Source organism: Psammomys obesus, unplaced genomic scaffold (genome assembly GCF_907164565.1).
Source record: "Psammomys obesus unplaced genomic scaffold, mPsaObe1.curated_primary_1811, whole genome shotgun sequence".
NCBI classification, from domain to species: Eukaryota; Metazoa; Chordata; class Mammalia; order Rodentia; family Muridae; genus Psammomys; species Psammomys obesus.
In genome coordinates, this window is record NW_026592118.1 from 9,596,899 (window position 1) to 9,617,267 (window position 20,369).

At 49.2% G+C, this 20,369-nt stretch overlaps 1 long non-coding RNA gene across 1 annotated transcript in view; it reads right to left on the minus strand.

Moving 5' to 3' along the window:
- Positions 1–19,828: 19,828 nt before the first annotated feature.
- Positions 19,829–20,369, minus strand: part of LOC129680914 (uncharacterized) — a 144,042-nt gene continuing 143,501 nt past the window's right edge. Inside the window, exon 5 of the long non-coding RNA XR_008720756.1 lies at positions 19,829–20,081. This is a non-coding gene — a long non-coding RNA (uncharacterized LOC129680914). The remainder of the gene's footprint in view (positions 20,082–20,369) is intronic.

Consider the following 20,369-nt stretch of genomic DNA (forward strand, 5'->3'; position numbering starts at 1 on the left):
GAGTGGAAATAAAAGCTCAATAGCACCCACTCAACAAAAGGGAAACTCTGCCTGTTCCTGGGAACCTAGCCAACAGCTAAGTACTTGTGAAGTTGTGATTATTGGAGGAGAATCTACAACCACTACTTTGCTAAACCAGCATAGCCCCAACAACAATCTATAAACATTTACCCTTATACTCACAGATAACTGTATTCCTCACCCCTCATCAACAAAACTTCTCTTTGCAACAGACAGGGACCATTATAGAGAACTACAACCAATCAAAGGGCAGAGTTGTGGAGCCCAGTCCCAATGGATACATTTACAACACACTCCTGCATCCAAAGCTTAAGAATGGAGGAAGGGGTGGAAAGACTGTGAGAGCTAGAGAATCAGAGAGTTGGCTGTGAGGTAGCCCTTGCACAAAACTGGTAGGAATATAAAATGTAAAATGGGCAACCACTTTGTGAAGCGGCTTGCCAACAATTCAAGGGCTGACTATAGAGTTCTCATATGACTCATCAGTGCTCCTCCTAAGGACACAATAGAAGTAAAAACAGGACTACACAAAAATCTTACAGTGGAATCTTAGTGACAGCATCATCCATAACAGCTGGAGGGCGGGGGAAACCCAAATGCCTGTCAACAGAATGAATGAACAAAATGTGGTCTGTTTATACAATGTTACATTATTCAGCAAAGAAAAAAGAAGTACAGAAGATGAACCTTGCACACAGTGCCCTATGGGAAAGAAACCAGATGCAGATGGCTACAAATTGTGTACTTTGATCCACACAACACAAATATTCCAAAATGAAGGAGACTCTGGAGGCAGAAGGTATATGGTAGCTACCGTTGGTTCATTAGTTCTGAAAAGGGCAGTGTTTGGCGGTGGGCGTGCAGAGTAAACAGAAGGCATGCCTTTGGAGACACTGAAGTGTTCTAAAGTTGATGTGGTGGCCAGAATACAGTAAAAACCAGTTGGTTGTCCATTGTAAACTGGAGAATTGTACAGAATACAAGAGACAAAGACATGCGTAAAGGAAAGAAAGGATACATCTTAGAGAAAATGTGAGATCTAGCTCCCTTATTTTAAGCCAGATGTTGAACATGCTTGTGAAAATCAAGCCCATGCCATTCTTTTCACAGCCACATTTTGTTTTGGAAAACAGATAACTCCTTATATATAAACAAAAGCTCCTGGGATCCCCATTTATTGCTAAGAATGCCAAACACTGGTTTCAATGTTTGAAACCAAGCTTGAAAGCCAGTGAGTCAAAGGAAGTCCACCTGCAAAGGGAGCAGAAGTGGACAGGGTGTAGGTGGGGTGAGAGCTCAGTGTGTGTGGAGACACTGTGTTCCAGGGAGCACATGACCCTCTAGAAAGATGGACACCCGAGCAGCAGGGCTGTCCGCATGGGGAGTTCTCTTAGCAGTGTAAGGGAGGCCCCAGTGCTGGTACAGGGCTGTTCTCAACGGAGACTGCTATGTGGTAGAGAGAGGAGGCATGAGCAAGGTGGGCACACCAGGTAACAGAGCAGCTTCGTCCTCACTGTGAGTCATCTATGAGAGAAAGGGGGAGGGACCACAGAGGCCTAGGGAGATGAGGGACCACAGAGGCCTAGGGAGATGAGGGACCACAGAGGACTAGGGAGATGGAAGAATGAGTGAAACAGGGCAGCCATGGATTCTGAGAGCAACAATGAGGGCCCAGCTGATAGCCGATCGCCTCACCGTCCAGGGATCTGCACAGGTGCTGTCGCCAGCCTCATTTATCCTCTGTCTCCTTCACAGATTGCAGTCCTTTTTCTGCAGGAACTCCTGATGTGATACAGAGCCAGCAAACACTGCCTCGAAGGAGTGCAAACGCCACAAAGACTGCAGCCCAGAGCCCTTCAGGATGTCTGCTCCAAGTGCTGAAAACAAGTCCAGTATCAATGGACAAAGTGGCATGAGACAACAGAGCAAGGAGATGACAGACAGAGGGTGGGGGTGACAAGAGCTGAGTGCCACATGTGAACCACCTTAGAAGCTACAGTTGGCCCTGAAGGGGTTCCCAAAGCTGCTCTCCCTTGTCAGGCAAGGGTCATTCCAGTGCTAGCCTCACCGGGAAGCTCTGACTGAGGCACTGAAAAGGGTGGTGTTGCTCTTTCCTCACTGGGAGTCGATCAAGGTAAATGAGTTGGCTGCAGAACCACTCTCAGCACTGGTGTCTGTGGGACTTAGGGCTGGCCTGGAGCCTCCAAGAGCACATTTCCATCCCTGCACTCCTGTATGGTTGAATTGCCAGACTCACCATGCCCTCCTGGCTGCTCTACCCCTCTATAGGGCTAGGACCAGCCCACCCCTCTGCTAGGGTCAAAGGTCACCTGCACAAGCTCTCCCTGTAAACGCTGTGGTGCTGAAATTTGGCTGTTCTCAAAATTACTGTGAAAGAACCTAAAATACAAAGCATGAATGGGCAGTATAAAGGAGCCCTGACTCCCCTAAACAGATACTCCCCCTGGAACACATTGCACGGTCCAGTCCAGACAGTCAACACTTTTTGTGAGCTTTTCTCCACTAAGCTGCATCCGCAGCACACTGGAACCCTTCCAGAAGCGCTGCACCGCCTGCCCGGCTCCAGTCCCTGCCAGAGCCTCATCTCTGAGGTTCACAGTGGCAAAGATCCAGGTCCCTGCAGAGTGGCCTGGGAGCCGCTCCCAGACACATCCCAGCCTCCCTTCCCAGCCAGCAGTCTTGGGGGAACAATGCTCTCTGCAGAGCCACTATGTCCAGGTCACCTGAGGCTCTGCCAGCCACTCTGCAGCTCATAGCTGCAGCTGAGACTCACCCTTCCCTCTGGGGGCTTCTCTATCAGCCCTTGCTTTTCCCTCCAATGAGGCCGAGAGGGCTGAGAGCCTACGTCTCAGAAGGCTTTTGCTTGTTAATCATTTTCCCCCTTGTTTGGCACATGTGCCCTTGGGGGCTGGCAGAGGCGTTTCTTGTAAATCTGAGCCATACGTTTAGGTCTGAATGAGCCATAAGTGCCCTGACTTGGCAGAAGGTATCTTTACTTTAGGAAGAAGGAAATGATCCAGTTTATGAAGGTAAAGTTGTGTGGGAGGTACCTTTTGATAAGGACACCCATAAAATGAGTAGAGACAGGTTTTATAGGAGCTGGGACCTTTACCAGGAGGTCACACACCGGAAAGGCTATAGCGGGGAAGGGCCTGTTTTGTGGGAACAGCCAGCAAGCAGGAAGTGCCTGGAGCAGGCAGGAGGCACGTTTCCCGTACAGTGCAGCCTGAGAAGCATCTTGGATGACCATAGCATCCATCCTGTTAGCTGCCACATAAGAAAAGCCAATCAAGGCCAAGACTAGTGCCACCCACGGGAGTTCAAGAAACCTCAGCAAACAATCTGCATGGTGTGTCATCTCCACTGTATGGAGGAGAATGTCAAGGCTCACACAGAGGGCAGGCAGAGCTGGGACTGCCTCCAGGTGCCAGAGCCTAAGGTCTTCAGCAAGGGCTCATTGCAATGATCTTGATTCTCCAAGGACTGCATTTGGCTATTTGGCTTTCCTGCATCTCTCTCTCTCTCTCTCTCTCTCTCTCTCTCTCTCTCTCTCTCTCTCTGTGTGTGTGTGTGTGTGTGTGTAGCTCTGGTATCTTTCTTAGTCACTTTGACAACTTGTTTTATGAGAAATGGTCTCACACTGAACCTGGAGTTAGTGGATTAGGTTAGCTGTCTAGCAAGCCTCAGGATCACTTTGTCTCTCCATCCTTAGCCATAGGATTACAGACACAGTGGCTACCCTTGCCCAGCTTTTTACGTGAGCACTGGGGATCCTGAACTCAGGATTTGTGGAGTAAGTAGTTTACCTGCTGAGTCATCATCCTGGCCGAGCTGCTGGGGATGGAAGCCAGGACCTTGCATACGCTGGCCACACATTGTCACTGAGATATACTCAACCTCACCTCGCTTTTTTCCTGTTTAAACTCTACAGTCGTGGTTCACAGTAAAATCTGGACAACATTCATCGAAGATTTGTTCACAGCTGCCCAGAACTGGAAACAGCCATCGTGTCCTTCCACGGCTGTGGTGAGCAAACCAAGACCATCTACCTGACAGCTGCAGGACCCACTGGCTACTGGTGGGTCTCAAGGGTTACTTAAGTGAAGAGGCTGAGCTCACAGAGCTGTGTTCTGAACCATTTTGTCCATACGCACTGCAGGTAAGGAGTCGGGGTAGAAGGAGATGCAGCACCAGGAGGTGAAGGTGGACACAAGGAGACTTAGTAAAAGGACAAATGTTCATGTCCCAGTCGTGGTTCTGGACACAAAGCCCTTCCCACATGTTAACATGTATATACACAAGTTCTGGGTTCAAGCAAAGTGCTGAAGGCTGAGAGAAGTCAACAGTTAAGCACGATGAGCAAATGCATCTATTGGCACGCTGCGGCCACTGCATAGTGGAATGGTACAGAACTAGGACTCCAAAATGGTACAGAACTCACACCTCTCCTGAGAAGAGACAGGGCAGGGGTGAAGGGGTGTGTGTCTAAGTCAGGGTCTGTCATGCTGAGTCCAGCAAGATATGTGGCAGTTTCTTCTTAATTGAAGCATCCCCTCCAAGGAGGCAGGGAAAATTAAACAGATTCAGAAAGTAAAAAAGCTTTTGGACATCTGGGAAAACCCAAGGTTCACTAGGGTTCTCCCCAAGGGTACTGAAGCAGTAACTGCTGGAGAAGGAGGTCAGATAGCCAGAGGTCTGAGAAGGCCTGCCAAGCTGACTGCAAGTATGTCGGGGCTCGAGGGTTGCAGCTTCTGAATGTTAGTGCCTTACGGGGCGGGTTGCTCAGCACAGCAGCTGCGTTTGAGAAGCCCTTCGCCTCTAAGTCATCAAGTCAGACTTCGGTATAATTGCTACTCTGGTCTTTCCTGAGTGCCCTATCGGAAGTGTGCAAATTCATGTGTCCCCAGGGTGAGTCCCACACAAGATATAGGACAGGATCTGCTCCAGCTCCTCTCAGCTGAGCCTGGAGTTGGCTCCACATATCCCCAGGCACCACGCCTGAAAGCAAAGCCCAGGAACTGGCCCTTCCTGAGTTGTGACATGAGCAGCCTCATCCCAGTTTGCTGAGGAAAAGGATGGCACTACTTACAAGCCTGGTGGCACAGCCGCTCCATCTCATGCCAAGGACACAGCTGGAGGAAGAAGGTGAGAACCAGGACTGGTACAGCTGCTGTAAGACTCGTCACTCCTCCCCACATGACGTCCCATATCCTTAGATGCCCCTTTCTCTAGAATGGCATGAGGACTATGTCCTCCATGAACCTTCACAGCCGACTGTCACCATATAAGGAAGAGCTAGAAGCTTCTGGGCCAGCACTCCAGGGCAGTCTTGGACATACTAATGTTATCCCTCTCACCACTGGTGAGGCCAGGGTTCTGGGCACAGTTCAGGATGCCTAGTAACATTGGACCTGGCTTCGCAATGATCCCCATGGGCTGTTCTTCACATTGTCATAGCCATGTGCTCTGGGTACACTGACCCCCCTGCTTCCTTTGGGTCCAGACCAGTCTGGAGGATGCAAGCTGAAAGCTTCCAGGAAGTACAACATCACTCCTGACCTCATGCTGGCTGGGTTTTTAAGTGTGTGTGAAGTGGTATGTTTCTGAATGGGCCCCACCGCCACACATAGCATGCATCCACACGAATACCATGAAAGCTGATGCCCTGCCTATGCTAGGAGAATAAACCTTTGTGAGTCCGTGGAGGCTCTCCCAGCCTGTCACCACCAGAGAGCCATGCACAGGTAGTGTCACTTGTGAGCAAATACCAGGAGCCCAGGTGAGAACAAAGGCTGGCAAAAGGCATGGTATGATTTAGGCACCTCCCCCCCCCACAAAAAAAAAAAGATTTTAATGAATGATTGTGTAAGAGTAAAGGGAGCACCCTTAATTCCATCATCACAGCTTCAGGAGCTGGGGGGCAGCCCTGTACCGCATCTGGGAACCACACAGACAAACAAGGGGGTAAAGCCACAAAGAATCTGATAAAAGACAGAGACATGGGGAGGCAGGCAGCAGGGACAATTATGCTTGACCCATGGGAAATGGCAAGTGCCATTCGATTCCTTGGGACGCCACAGGGTGACAGATTGTCTCCAGCTGGAGGAGGGAAAAACAGACCAAGATCAAGGGCAAAGAGAAGGCAGCAGCGGGGAGCTACAAGGCCCCCACTAAGGCCCACGGTGGAAAGGACCCTCCCAAGCCTCCAGTCTTCCTGTGAGCTAGGAGGAGAATCAAAAGGACACACCCAGCTGTGGATCCAGCTCTCTCCAGACTCAGTTAAGACTAATACGAACAGTCCCCTCCCCCCCCCAGTGCACTTTTGCTAGGCTTTGCTCACTGCAAATCATTCTCTTCAAAAGAGAGTCCTTCCCCATCCTAGGAGAGCCAGTGATGATCCAGATATGAGTTAGCATGTCCCAGAATGCCACAGTACACAAGGGATAAGAATAGAAAGTTAGGTTGTGATAGGAACCAGGGCCCTAAAGAGCAGCCCATGTCCAGGGCTGGCTGTCTCCCAGGACCATGCACACTCTCATAAAGGGTGCCATGATTCTCAGCAGCCCGACATCACTTCATTAGAGGATGCCTGCTTGGAGATGTCAGCCAACCAATCTCAGGCATATCTGGCCCTCTGACCTGTAGTTCTGACCATATCTGACCTGTAGTTCAGACCTTAGATCTTCGTCACCCATCCAATGACATGACCTCAGCCTTGGGAGACTCAGATGTCCTTCCACAGACCTGGATCTCAGACCTTGGGGATCTCAGATGTCAAGGACCTTGTGTTTGACCTTCATCTCTGGGTGCCCATGGCTGTTCACTGTAATTTTATATGTGACAGTGAGCCAGACAAAGACTTACATTGGTGGAGCAGGTGAGAAAGAGGAGGAGGATAAGTCATAAAAGATGGATCCCTTCCTCAGTCCCCTAGGAGGATCTAGGCTATCATAGTGAGCCCAAAGACAATGGAGACAGCAGGACCAGACAGCATTGTATAAGGCACGTCCTGCCCAGTTTTCAAGCCAACAAGACAGGAAGAATGAAAGCCCAATGTCTGACTGACTCCAAGGTCAAATATTTCAATTTGGCAGGTGGCAATGATAGAAGCTGAGGAGAAACTGAAGAGGCCTGATAAGTATGAGAAAATTGAGCCTCAATTTGTTCTGATACGGGGTTCCTACACCTGTGGCACAGGTGTCTATCTGATGGATGCAGGTTCCCCTTACATGATGATGAGGTTATGGTCAACGGATCTACCACAGGCTCAAATACTACCAAGTCAGAAAAGCCCTGAACACACCTACTAAATGTGATGGCTTAGCACAGCTTACCTTATATTAGCCCACAATTAGGCAAAGTCACCTCAGACAGAACCTATCTATAGTAACACAATGAATAGCACCTCTGTTGAATTGAATGATGTACTAAAAGTGACAATCAGAATGATTGTGGGGACACAGTGTCACACCATTATAAAACATGTCTTCTAGACTAAAACCTGATGATCAGGAAAGAGCAGGAGCAGTGCCTGCCCTCCACATAGGTATGCAAAACCCTGGTTGGAGCCAAACCTGGAGTAAATGTTGCAGTGAGGAGGGGAAGAGACCCCAGACCCCAGCAAGCATGGCTGATAGAGGAACAGGACCAGCAAGAGGTTAGGAAGGAATGGGAACCCTTCAAAAGCCAGCTCCGCAAAGGAGCAGCCCCATGAAGGAGGCCCCTCAGCCTTAGGGCCCTGAGAAACCCCCTACCCAGGGCTTCCCCACACAACATTTAGGGAAAACTCCACACTAGTAAAATAAAGACAGTGATTGGCTAGAAATGGTGCAAATGGCAGATCTGGCAGGGTAGTATTCATTTGGCTCTCCTTAGGCCACTGTGCGATGACAGCAGAGTGTCCACAGTATGTTAAAAGTGCACAAATGAAGCTTAGTCCAGGTTCAAAGCCAAGCTGTCCTCTGGACAGACAAGAACTCATTATCAAATCACAATGCTGCTCCCCATTCGCTCTCTATATGGAAGCCTCAGAGACCAAAGTCTGGAGAAAGGCAGAAAAGACAAAATCTTGTCTAACCCACTTAGCCACGCCACAGGATATAGGGTTATAGTCACTTTGCCACACTATGGGCCCAGAACTGTGGCCTACACCCAATGACTTGCTACATGCCCTCTCCTGACACCACCCAGCACCCTTTCCCCAGCCTCAAAACATCATGCTTGCTTCAAACTCTCTGCTTCAAGTGGCTCTGGGTTAACCTCCTGAACTGGCTTGCTCAGTTCATTCGGTCCTGTGATACAGAGCCTGTCACCTGACCTGAGACAGACCTGGATTTTAGTGACACAGAACAGTGAGACCCTTCTCCCTGGGACCCCACAAAGACCCCAAGGATGGAGGTTCCTTGTGGTGAGGGCAAGGTGTCAGGAGGAAGAGGCAGGAAGGAGCTGGCGATGAGACATTGCCCCAGAGAGTGAGTGCAGTCTGGGGCAGCATGAGACACTCAACTTGACCAGACATGGAAACTGATGTAAAGACAACTCTTCCTGTACCTAAGGCAGAGCACAGAAAATGCCACCTGAACAGAAAGAGATGGAATCTGCCTGGCCTCTGGAGGGGAGATTCCTGATCTCCAGAGTGCTGCCCAGAGTGCTGCTGGGCACAGATGATGGGGACACTTGGCTGAGAGTTGTACCCCAGCAAGACATTTGCTAGAGAGATCTTTCCAGAAGTGCTTGTTTTTCACCCTTTTCTGTCAGTAGCACCGACAGTCACATGCAGATGCCCACAGAGCCATCTCAGAGGACCACACTCCCCTCGTGGGCCTTACAAAGAGTCTGATCATGTCGGGTGTCAAAGCTGACAGGCAAGAGATGCTCTTCTGAGACCCCTCCAGGACACTTTGTGCTGATGGAGATGATTTTCTGTGCCCTCAGAAAGCACATTGGGTGTGGGAAAGGCCCTGAAGAGGCTGGCTCTCAGAACCTCCCACCCCACAGTGCCACAGCCAGCCCCTGGGGCTGTCCTAGGAGCCAGGATCCATCTGTCCTCCGCAAGAGCCCCCACCCTCCGCACAGTCAAGTTCAAACCTAGCTCCTCTTCCGAAGCCTCTTTCATGTGGTTTCTGTCTAATCTGAAAACACCTCCCTTCCCCACTGTCTTTGTCTCTGCGAGTTGTTCCTTAAGTCGCCTTTTGAAACTCTGGTGCCTGAAAAGCACACATCCTGTATGTTCTTGATGTCTATGGGGACTCCTCGGTGTCTTCAGGGACTCCCTTCTTTCCCCTGAGGATGGAGGCAAACAGTGAGTTGGAGACATGCATGATGCCAGACACTGCCACACATCCGCCCTTCATGTACCGGCAGAGCTTGGGTACAGATAACACCTTCTCCCTGGCCTTCGGGTGTCAAACCTAAGAGACAAAAGACGCTCTTCTGTTGGCAGGTCTCTTGTGCATGCATCGGTACCTCACTGAGGCTCACATTGTCACCGTCACCCTAACCCTAACCCTAACCCTAAGGGCCTGATTGACTCTGGTTTAGGAAGTTGCAGTAGGTTCAAGGAGATTTAGGACCCTAGAATCAGCACTCAGGGCTGGTCATTGCATTGTGCCATCTGGGGCTCCTGACCCCACTGCACTGTGAACCCCGCAGTCAGAGAGAAAGTTCAAGTGCCACACATATCTCAGAGCGAAGGATCCAATGGGCCATTCAGAAGGTCAAAGCCTCAGAAGCTCTGGTCTGTCACCCAGTGCAGAGCCCAGTGTGTTCCGCAGAAACACTGAGTGAGCAGCAGGGTCTGGAAGAGCCCCACTCTGTTCTCAGGCCTCTGTCGCTTGAGTCTGCTTCTTCCTTCAGTGAGCAGCAAGCCCAGGGTGCCTCAGAACTTTCCCTCTGACAGATCTAAATGATATTTAGGTTTGACAAGTTACACTTGTGGTTTTCAAACGAGAGATCTTTTTTTGTGAAGAACTGCCTTTCTTGGCATAAAATAATTGGAAAGTACCTCGGATATCTCAATAAAACACATCAAAAGTAACTCTCCGCAGCTTGTTTTGACACGTCCACTTGTGGTTTCTGTCAACTTTAGCTAAACATCAGGTTTTCTCAGACAGAACAAACCATTAAAATATTCAACAGAGAAAGCAAATAAATATAATTCCTCTTGTGTTTGCCTATTCTAAATAAAAGGCAATACTGAAAAGGAGAGGCCATCCCAGCTCAGAGCACATTTTTCTGATTCATACATTGGCCATAATTATTTGCATAGGATTTACATGTCTAAACCCTGGACCCTGCCCTCTTTTTTAAAATGCTGCCTTGTGAAGTCAAAACACACTGAGCAGCTCTGTGTTTAGAGAGGGTTGTCCAGTTCTGTCAGATAATCGCTGGGTTTACTTAGGTGGGTTTGAGATCAGAAAGAACAAGGCATAAAACAAACATTTTTCTGGTGGAGAATAAGGGGACTCCAGAACTCCACCCCCACATTTTCTGATCTTCAAACTCCACCAAAGACCAAAAGACAGTTAAACCTCCAGAAAATGTGCCTGTCCTTGGAATCAGTAGTGTTTAGAGAGAAGATGGGAAGAAGGAGGAGAGAAAAAAAAAGATTTTATTAAAAGGGCCTAAGGCTATGGGGGGATGGGAAGCAGAGGGCAGATACCTGCCCAGGTGAACTTGAGAGGGAAGAGATGGGTGCAGGGCAGTCTCCTCCCCTCCTCTGTTTAGAACCCTGTGCGTCCAGGGGCTGAGCACCTTGCCTGCTCCTACTCAGTCTCTGCACAGCAGTAAGACTGCTCAGTCTGCCATGTCTTAGGAAGAAGTGAGGAAGTCACAGAAATCTGGGTTCAGTCGTAGTCACAAAACCTGGGCCTGTGGGATCCACAGACAGCAATTCGGCTTCTCCCAGATGGACAAGGCATCTGTGACTATGCTCTGCCTTTCTCCATCTCCGAAGAACCCCAAAGCTGTAGAAAACCAAAAGCAAACAACAACAAACAATGTGATTTCTCATTTCTGATTCTGGAAGATATATCTCACTTTCTTGTAGGTGTAAAACAAAGAGGCCAGGAAAAGAAGCTAGAGAAGCCAGGTGTTCTTGTGTGATTTAAGAGGGTGACTGAGATTCATCTTGTACACGCACAAGCCCACATACACACAAAATATATAACTCCTGCTCGGCTCAGAAATAGAGTTGGGAACCCAAGGCCAGTAGGGTCATTGTTATCCTTGAGTTACCAGACCATGAAGATGCTTATCAGTGCTGTCAGGAAACCAAGCTGAGGTCCAGCTCCAAGAAAGGGATATAATCAGGTCAGGGGCTGAGGAGGAGGGCTACAGCTGTAGGGATCTCAGAGCTGAGAAAGAACCACTCAGGAAGGTCTGCAGGCTGTCCCAGGTCAGAGGAGCTCTGAAGGTCATGGAGGCTCAGGTGCAGGAGGCAGTGAAGGGGACAAACAGTAGATTTAGCCAACTCCATCTAGATAGAGGGCAGGGAGAAGAAAAGACGGATCACTCTTGAGATGAGGACACCAGGAAGAGGGGATCAAAGGCCTGAGATGCTGCAGACAAAAAAAAAAGGAGCGGGTAGGATAAACCCAAAGACAGGATGGGGGGGGGGGTTAGATGTGGGGATAGAGAAAAAAGAGGGAGAAAGAAAAGTGACAAAGAAAGGAGAGACAGAGTGGGGAAAGGGGGACAAAGAAAGACACACAAAGATCCTGAGAGGGGAAAGGAGGACTAGAGAGAGGCCATGGATGGGAAGAGATGGAGAAAAGAGATAGATCAGAGAAAGGAGAAAGAGAGGGAGGAACCAAAGGGGCCTAAGTGTCCAACTTGGAGCCAATGGCTGAGGTAGAAGACAGAGGCAGAGGCCTTAGTTAGCTGAGGGAAAGATTCGCACAGGGACACAGACAAGCTGCTGAGTGTGGCCTGGGCCAGAGGAGAAGTGGAAATGTCAGAGCACCCAGACACAGGGACACATTCTAAACAGCTTCTCCAGAGGGAGGAGTCACACTGCTGAGCCAGGGTGGGTGGGGAGCAGTGTGGGGCTGCAAGGAGAATCAGAGACTATAGTATCTGCTGGCAAGCAGGTGTGGGAGACTTGACCTGGACTATCATCCTCAAACTTTCCTTGAGCCACCAGGAGCTGGGCTGGAGTCTGTGATGGCTGATGTGTGTCCCTCAAGTTCATGTTGACTCCTCAGGCTCAGGACCTATACTCGGAAAGATGATTATGGTATGATGAGGGCACTAAGAACCTTCCTTTAGCATGGCAGGTTCTATCACACAGAAATACACAGAGGGGCAGTCCTGTGAGGACATAGCAAGAATGCTGTCCAAATAACCAAGGCAGAGTCTTTGGTGGAGCCATACCATCATCTCTTCAGCCCTGGTGCCTCATCATGCAGCCCCAGGGTGTCACACAGAGCCGGAACAGAGGCTCAAGTACCACGCCTGGTGCTGCTAAGACTGTTCAGAGGCCAGAGCTCGATGAACACAGAAGAGTTACAGTGGTGGTCACCATGGAAACAGGCCTTAAAAGGTGATTCTGACTCTTGGAGCTTCAGGGCAGACTCTGAAACACTCATCTGATTTGGGGCAGACTTCCATTTAAAGTGCGTTGGGGATCGGGATACAGTGCAGTTGGTAGAGTGCTTACGTAGCACTTATGAACGTCTGGGTTGGATACCTGCATTAGGGCACAGCTTGTCCTTACCTGGAGGCCAACCTGAAGTGCACATGGGTGCAGTCAGTAAGCTGGGCTGGCTCCGCACCTCCCTCTGCTTGCAGCTGCAAGAGCATACTTTCTGTGTTAGACACAGGACAGGTCTGCACGCAGTAAGCCAAGGACAGACACCTCAGGAGGAACCAGCCTGTGACACCTGAACCCCCAGCTCTGTGAGATCCCTTCGCAGCTGCCCACCCTGTAGAAGTCCCTGCAGACTGCACTCCTGTTGCTGAAAGAGCAGTTGTGGTTTGCCCCGAGACACATTTATTTCAACACCAGTGCTCCAAAGCAGCTTCCAGAGAACACTCATGATCACAGAATGTAATGGTGCAGCTTGGTTCCAGCATTCCACAGACTGGATCAATGCTGAAGAGAGATTCTTCATCTCTGCTATCATCCCCTGCTATCAGCCCCTGAACAACAGACGGCTGCAAGACTGGTTCTTTGGTTGTGTTTGTGTTGTGTGTAGGAATATGGAGGAGTGAACCCTGGGCCTTCAATGTGCTAGGCAAACCCTGCTTAGTCCAGCTCAGTTGTCTAGGTTGGCCTTGGATTCGCTCTGTAGCCTAGGCAGAACTTGAACTCAGGAGCTTCCAGTCTATGCTTCCATGGAAGCCTGACCCTTTATCCAAGAGAAAAAAAATTCTCCAGGAGAAGCCTCTACCTTGACTGTCCTCAGGACTCACTCAAAGCCCTTGCTGCAGACTGAGGAAGCCTCCCTCCCTTTCCCACTTGGCACTGGACCCCTGCTGCAGATTCACAGGGAGATTTCTATTGGATGACAGCCTGTATTACAAGTTTCACCTGAGCCCTCCAGACACGCTTCTGGGTGGGATCAGGGGAGGGAGGACCTGCAGACCAGCCACCTTCCAGGAACAAACTGTTCCAGTTCCTCAGGCTGGATGGTTGGCCCTTGGGGGGAGGGGTCTGCATTACCTGGAAGCTGGTCTCTTTGTTCCCAGTGTAATAGGACTGTTCTGAGCAGAACGCTCAGTCAATGCATTATTTCAGTTTGGCCCTTCTGATCTGAGTTGTGTGTGGAATAGATGTGTTAACTTAGAATTTGTCACCATAACATACAAAGTGCTAGGAAAAGATGGGGGATAACTCAACTGTAGCTAAGAATAGAAGCTAATTTATGCAACTTGATTATACTTGTAGCAAGAGTGATAATTGGAGATATTTAAAAAAAAAAAAAAAGAACCTGAAAGTGAGGATAATTGGAAGGTTTATTTTGCCTCATCTATTAGATAGGGAAGAATAAGATCTTTAATTACATTAATAAGGAAATAATTATTGATAGTCACAAATAATGTCTCTTTTCAATTCAGGGAAACACCTGACCCCACAGAACTATGGAATCATTTAAAACCCAAGGAGAATATTTTTTTAATGACAAAGACAAACTCCGAGGTGAATAATCCAATCACTGTAAAATTAGAGGTGCTGCTGAAACTCCACAGAAGGACATGCTGAGGCTAGGGCCTAGAGGTAGACTCCCTTCATTGAAACCAGACAACAGCCAGTACCCAGCAGGGGCCCCTCATGTGCAGAAATGGCCCTGAGCCTTGTCCTGCTCTGGTCACTTCTGGACTTTTCCTCAGCATTAGGAGCACAGATCTTTGCACCTAAGAACGTGCTTGTGAAATATATATTTCTCATCACACCTGCTGTGAGGGTTTGTCGCAGAGTAAGATGAAGCTAAGTGGCCCTGTCCCCTGCTTTCCAGCTCCAGAAGTCAACCCTCATTCAGGTCAGCACTTCGGTTTAACCAGTCATGTCCTGGCACTCTCCTTCCTCATTCCAGCCATCCTCCTGCCCAGGGGCGGCTTCTGCTCAAGGGAAGCTCCTACTCAAGTCCTCCTTGGCAGTCAGCTCCTCCAGGGTCAGTTTCTTTCCAAGGTCAGCCCTTGGGAAGTATCTGACATCGGAGGAGCAACTGAGTTTGAGGGAGTAGGTGGCAGCGAAGGAGCAGCTGGCACTAGGAAGGAGCTGACTCTGAGGAAAAGGTAACCCTGGGAGAAAATGACCTTAAGGGGAAACTGGTCTTAATGAGAAGCTGACCCTAGAAAGGAGCTGACCCTCAAGAGGCGCTAAGCCTGGATTGGTGCTGACCTTGGGGAGGAGCTGACCTAGGGAAGGGCTGACCCTGGGAACTGCTGCATCCTCTTTGCCCACTTCTATTCTGGGTTCGCCTAGGAGAGGTGCACAGAGGCCTGCTTCCTATTAGATTTCAGAAGGAAAGTGGAGTTTTGTAGGAATAAATAAACTCATGTCTAGACAGTGCAAATATTTCTGCCAAAGTCTTAGGGTCTTTAGCTGGGGGAGGTGGCGCATACCTGTGATCCTAACAGGACATTTGCCTCACGTTCAAAGCCAGCCTGGGCTACAGAGTAAAAGCTGTCTCCGATAAATGCAGAAAGGCTCTCATCCTCTTTAGAGTATGTATGTGGGCTAATATCAGAAAAGGTCCTCCAGAGGGACTGAAAGTCGGCCATCTTGGACGCCTACCTACAGCTCCCAAGACTTCACATGCTACACTGACCAGAAGCCCATTTTCCAGAATAAACATAAAATGAAACAAAATTTAAAATTACAGCTGAGACTCAAGTCCCCGACTTCGCCATGCCCTTTCTGCAATTCCCTGCCTGCCCCAGGTCAGCTGTGTCAAAGGATGTCTTGTTCACTAGGCTACAAACGTCAGAAGACAGAACTGATCATGAGGAAGCTCTAAGCACTGGCTCTCCCTTCAGAAGGGAGGAACACTTCTTTATATCTGGATCTTAGGGTTTTAAAAAAACATTTGTAGGCACCAGGACGACATTCCCAGCCAGGATATGGGTGCAAAAGGTGCCTTCCCACCGCACGGGCCTGAGCTGAGTTGCCGGGGCCAGCTGTAATGATGAAGCTACAGACCTCGAAGACTGTGGAGGCTGAGTTCATTCAGGATCAGCTCCTAAGGCTGCAGAACTAAGATGATCTCAGCAGGACACAGCGATTAGTCGACAGCACTTAGAGAGGCAAGCCAACCTTCCCTAAATGAACTCACATGTAGCTTATCTGCAGCCAGCTGCTACATGGCTCAGACTGAAATGCCTCAGCCAAGACTTTTGGTATTGCTACACAGGAATCCCTCCAAAAGGCCAGCCTTGGCTTGTCCCCATAGCCGCTGTGAAGAGGGGGACAGTGAAATTCCAATGGTAGACAAAGCTGGTCAAGCTCACCGCAGAGGATGTGACCACAGGGATAAGAACTGGGACCACCAATCGCCAACCTGACACTCTGCTCAGAAACTCTTCCCAACACCATTTGCCCAAGCCTTCCCAATTCCATCCATCCTCCTGCTCCACCTACAGCATGTGGTATAAACTTCCCTTCTGATCTCTGCTCTGCGTGAGGACACCCCTTCATCCAGTCCAACCCACCGCTGAAGCACACCTTTTAGTACCTGCCTGCCTCTGATCTCTGCCATTAGGAACTGAATGTCATACATGCTAAGTGAGATTCACGGGTCTGAGAATCAGGGTGCACACCCTGTGTGCTCTCAGGATGTCCGCCAGCCTACCCACTCTCAGTAGTCGCATTCACAGACATGTGATGGGACCAGGGTGAATGGACAGCTGTCAGGTAGCAAAAAGTGACACAGGAGAGAGGCCACTGCTGGCCCAGGCTGAAGCCTGCTCCCTCTGAGCTCTGTGTGCACAGGCACTATGGAACAGTGAGGAGCTGGACTTTTGCTGCCATGACCCTAGCCCGTGTGTAAGCAGGAGCTCCTAGGAGAGGGACCCATGCCCTCCCCCGGGCTGCCGTCTTCCCTCTGCAACCTCAGCTCCCAGATTCTACCTGTCTTTCAAGCTTGGCTCAGGTCACAGGCAACCCCAAGCCATTTTTCTTTTTCCTTCTCCTTCCAGTGCACAAAGGGGACCCAAGGTTCCTTCTACCTTTCCTTTAAAACAGGACTGGCATGACTCTGACTGGCCATGGACCTCAGGCTTTCAACAGAGTAGAGCTCAGTCTTTGTGTAAATAATAGGCACCTATTTACCTGTTGTTTAAGTGGAAATCCAACTTCCACTTTCTCCCAGGCAGCTCCAGCCAGACTGCTCCCCTGGGGGTAAAAGCCACAGCAGCATTGCCTTCGGGAACCTTCACGAATGTGCAGGCAATGGCCTCCATGGCCAGATTTCCCATTTGTTCCATGCCCTCTTGTTCCTGGGAGCAGACCATGGCACGCCTCCCTGATTCATGGGTTTGCAGTCTCACCTACACAATGCTAGACTCTAAGTGTCACAAGTGTCACCAGCTCAGTCCCTATCATATCATACGGCATTCTTGAGATTGTGCTGACAGAGAAGTCTGCTTTCGTGTCCACAAAAGTTACAAAATGGAGTGGGCCTATCTGCATCCCACAGAGTGTCTCAAGGACATAGAATCCACCTGCAGGCATGCTCCATCTTGGCCCCAAACAATCCGTCTTCCGTTCAGGGCCCTCTGCCATAAAAGGATTCGTTGTGCCAGTGCACAACTATAACTTAACTTCTGTGTCTGTAAATGAGGACTGCTCAGACAAGTACAGCCTCTTATCGATGACACAGCCACTCTAACATTGGGAAGAAAACCCTCAGGCTGGGAGCTGGAATGGAGCTAGCAAGGTAGGCCCTTTACCTTCCTCGGGAGCCAGATGGCCTATGAGGGCATCACCCACAAGTCTGTATCAACAAGTGACACTAGGCTGCCACAGCCTAAGTGGAGAGCTTCAGTTGTCTTCCGCATGGCCTCTCGTCTGCCCAGGCTCCTGATGTGGGTCCCAGGGTGTGAGCAGCTATAAAAGATCAGACAAGTGCTGTGAGTCTCTACCAGCACTATCCCTTGGCTCAAGTGGACTGCGCAAACTCACTATGGGATGCCCAGGGGAGAGAACAGTGCCTGCCACCCATATGCAAACCACCAAACACAGAACTCTCATGATGACCTCTGTGCTCTTGTCCTGTAATTCACCCTTGGTGTATCATTGGCTATACAAGATGTTTACCTTCCAACCAGATGGACAAAAAGTGCAGAAAGTGCTGCAGCAAAAACTATGACGCAGGTGTACAGATTTTAGTATGATTAGTCTATATTATATGCCTAATATCCACTTAGGAGTGAGTATATACCCTGTGTGTCTTTCTGCTTCTGGGATACTTCACTCAGGATGATTTTTTTTCTAGTTCACACCATTTGCCTGCAAATTTCATGATTTCCTTGTTTTTAATTTTTGAGTAGTATTCTATTGTGTAAATATACCACAATTTCTGTATCCACTCCTCAAATGAGGGACATCTGGGTTGTTTCCAGGTTCTGGCTATTACGAATAAAGCTGCTATGCACATGGTTGAGCAAATGTCTTTGTTGTATACTTGAGCATATTTTGGATATGTGCCTAATGGGGATCTTGAGTAGCTGGATCTTGAGGTAGCATTATTCCTTAATTGTCTGAGAAAGTGCCTGATTGATTTCCAAAGTGGTTGTACAAGTTTACATTCCCCCCAGCAAGGAGGGTTCCCCTTTCTCCACATCCTCTCCAGCATGTGTTGGCACTTGAGGTTTTTTTTGTTTTGTTTTGTTTTTGTTTTTTTATTTTAGCCTTTCTAATGTGTGTAAGGTGAAATTTCTGCATGATTTTGATTTTCATTTCCCTGATGGCTAAGGACGTTGAGCATTTCTTTAAGTGTTTCTTTGCCATTTGGTATTCCTCAATTGAGAATTCTCTGTTTAGTTCTGTACCTCATTTTTTAAATTGGATTACTTAATGTGTTGCTGTGTAACTTCTTGAGCTCTTTATATATTCTGGATATTAGCCCTCTGTCAGATATTGGATTGGTGAAGATCCTTTCCAAATCTGTAAGAGGACTCTGGGCAAAATGCTCATCCTCCTTCAGAAAGGCAAATGAAATAGACATCAGAAGAGGGAGAAAACGGGGAACAGGACAGGATCCTGCCACAGAGGGACGCTGAAAGAATCTACCCAGCAAGATTTTAAAGCAGATGCTGAGACTCATAGCCAAACTTTGGGCAGAGTGCAGGGAATCTTATGAAAGAAGGGGGAGATAGAAAGACCTGGAGGGAACAGGAGCTCCACAAGGAGAGCAACAGATCCAAAATATCTGGGCCCAGGGATCTTTTCTGAGACTGATACTCCAACCAAGGACCAGGCATGGATATAACCTAGAACCCCTGTACAGATGTAGCCCATGGCAGCTCAGTGTCCAAGTGGGTTCCCTAGGAAGGGAAACAGGGCCTGTCTCTGACATGAACTCAGGTTCTTTGATCACCTCCCCCTGAGTTTGTGCGGGGGGGGGGGGGGAGACAGCCTTACTAGGCCACAGAGGAATACAATGCAGACAGTCCTGATGAGACCTGATAGACTAGGGTCAGATGGAAGGGGAGGAGGACCTCCCCTATCAGTGGACTAAGGGAGGGGTATGGGAGAAGAAGAGGGAGAAAGGGGAATTGGGAGGGGATGAGGGAGGAGGCTACAGCTGAGATACAAAGTGAATAAATTGTAATAAATAAAAGTATCGTGAGCCAGAAAAAAAACTATAAACTCTAAAACACAGGAAGTAGACACACTGGGGCAAAAAGGAAGATCGCTCATGCTTAGCGATGTTTTATCAGTTGTGCGGGCACCTCTGTGGATTGCAGAGAGCAGGTCACAGACCCTGAGGGGCAATGAAGAGGTCGGGGGAGTGAGGCAAGGTTGGGCAGGAAAGGCCAGCCATCTCCTTGTGAGGGTGTCAGTCTTTTATCTCTGCGGGAAGCACCAGGCTGCAGGCACCATAAGCCACAGCAGTGGAGCTGGGGTGGTAGGTGGCAGCAACGACCACGCTAGAAGAAACAGACTGTGGCCGGATGGATCTGGACCCACAGTACTCTGGCAGACAGTATTCTTTCTGTTGGAATAGCATCTCTCCTGTAAGGACTGTGGCCCTCCTAAGAGTACTGTGGCCCTCCTAGACATGGGTACTATCTCTCCATGTATACCGTGACCCTCTATGGAGACAGAACACTCTATTCTGTGTGCTGTGGGCCTTTATTTGGTGCAAACATCAGGCTGACAGGCTTCCCCTACTCCACTCCAAAGGGTGATGCCTCTACTTGGCCTCCATAAGCATGCCAGGTCTCAGCTGAACTTCTCAAATAAGATGGTTTTTCTTCCATATGCTGCATGCTCATCCTTGGGGATCCAGAGACCCACAGGGGTGATTCCATCTCCCAAGGGTGCAACTTTGATTGGCTGGTCAGCTCCAGTCCTGCCTTCTGACGACAGAGCCCTGCAGAGGAACCAAACAGAAACAGAATTTTGTACGGACTGCAAAGAAATGGAACCCTCTGTGATAGAAGAGACCAGGGGAGAGGGACAAAGAGCCAGGTTGGGGAGAGGGAGGCACCTCAAGAGAGGTTATCAGCAATCCTTGAAGGCTCGGGCTTTGTGTCAAGGTCCCGAGAGGATGCCAACAGTCAGGACAAGATCACTGTGAAGCCCTCTTCTTTACCATCCAAAAAAATATTTGAGGAAGCAATCAGCAGGAACTAAGATGGTGGTGGTAATGCACAGCTCA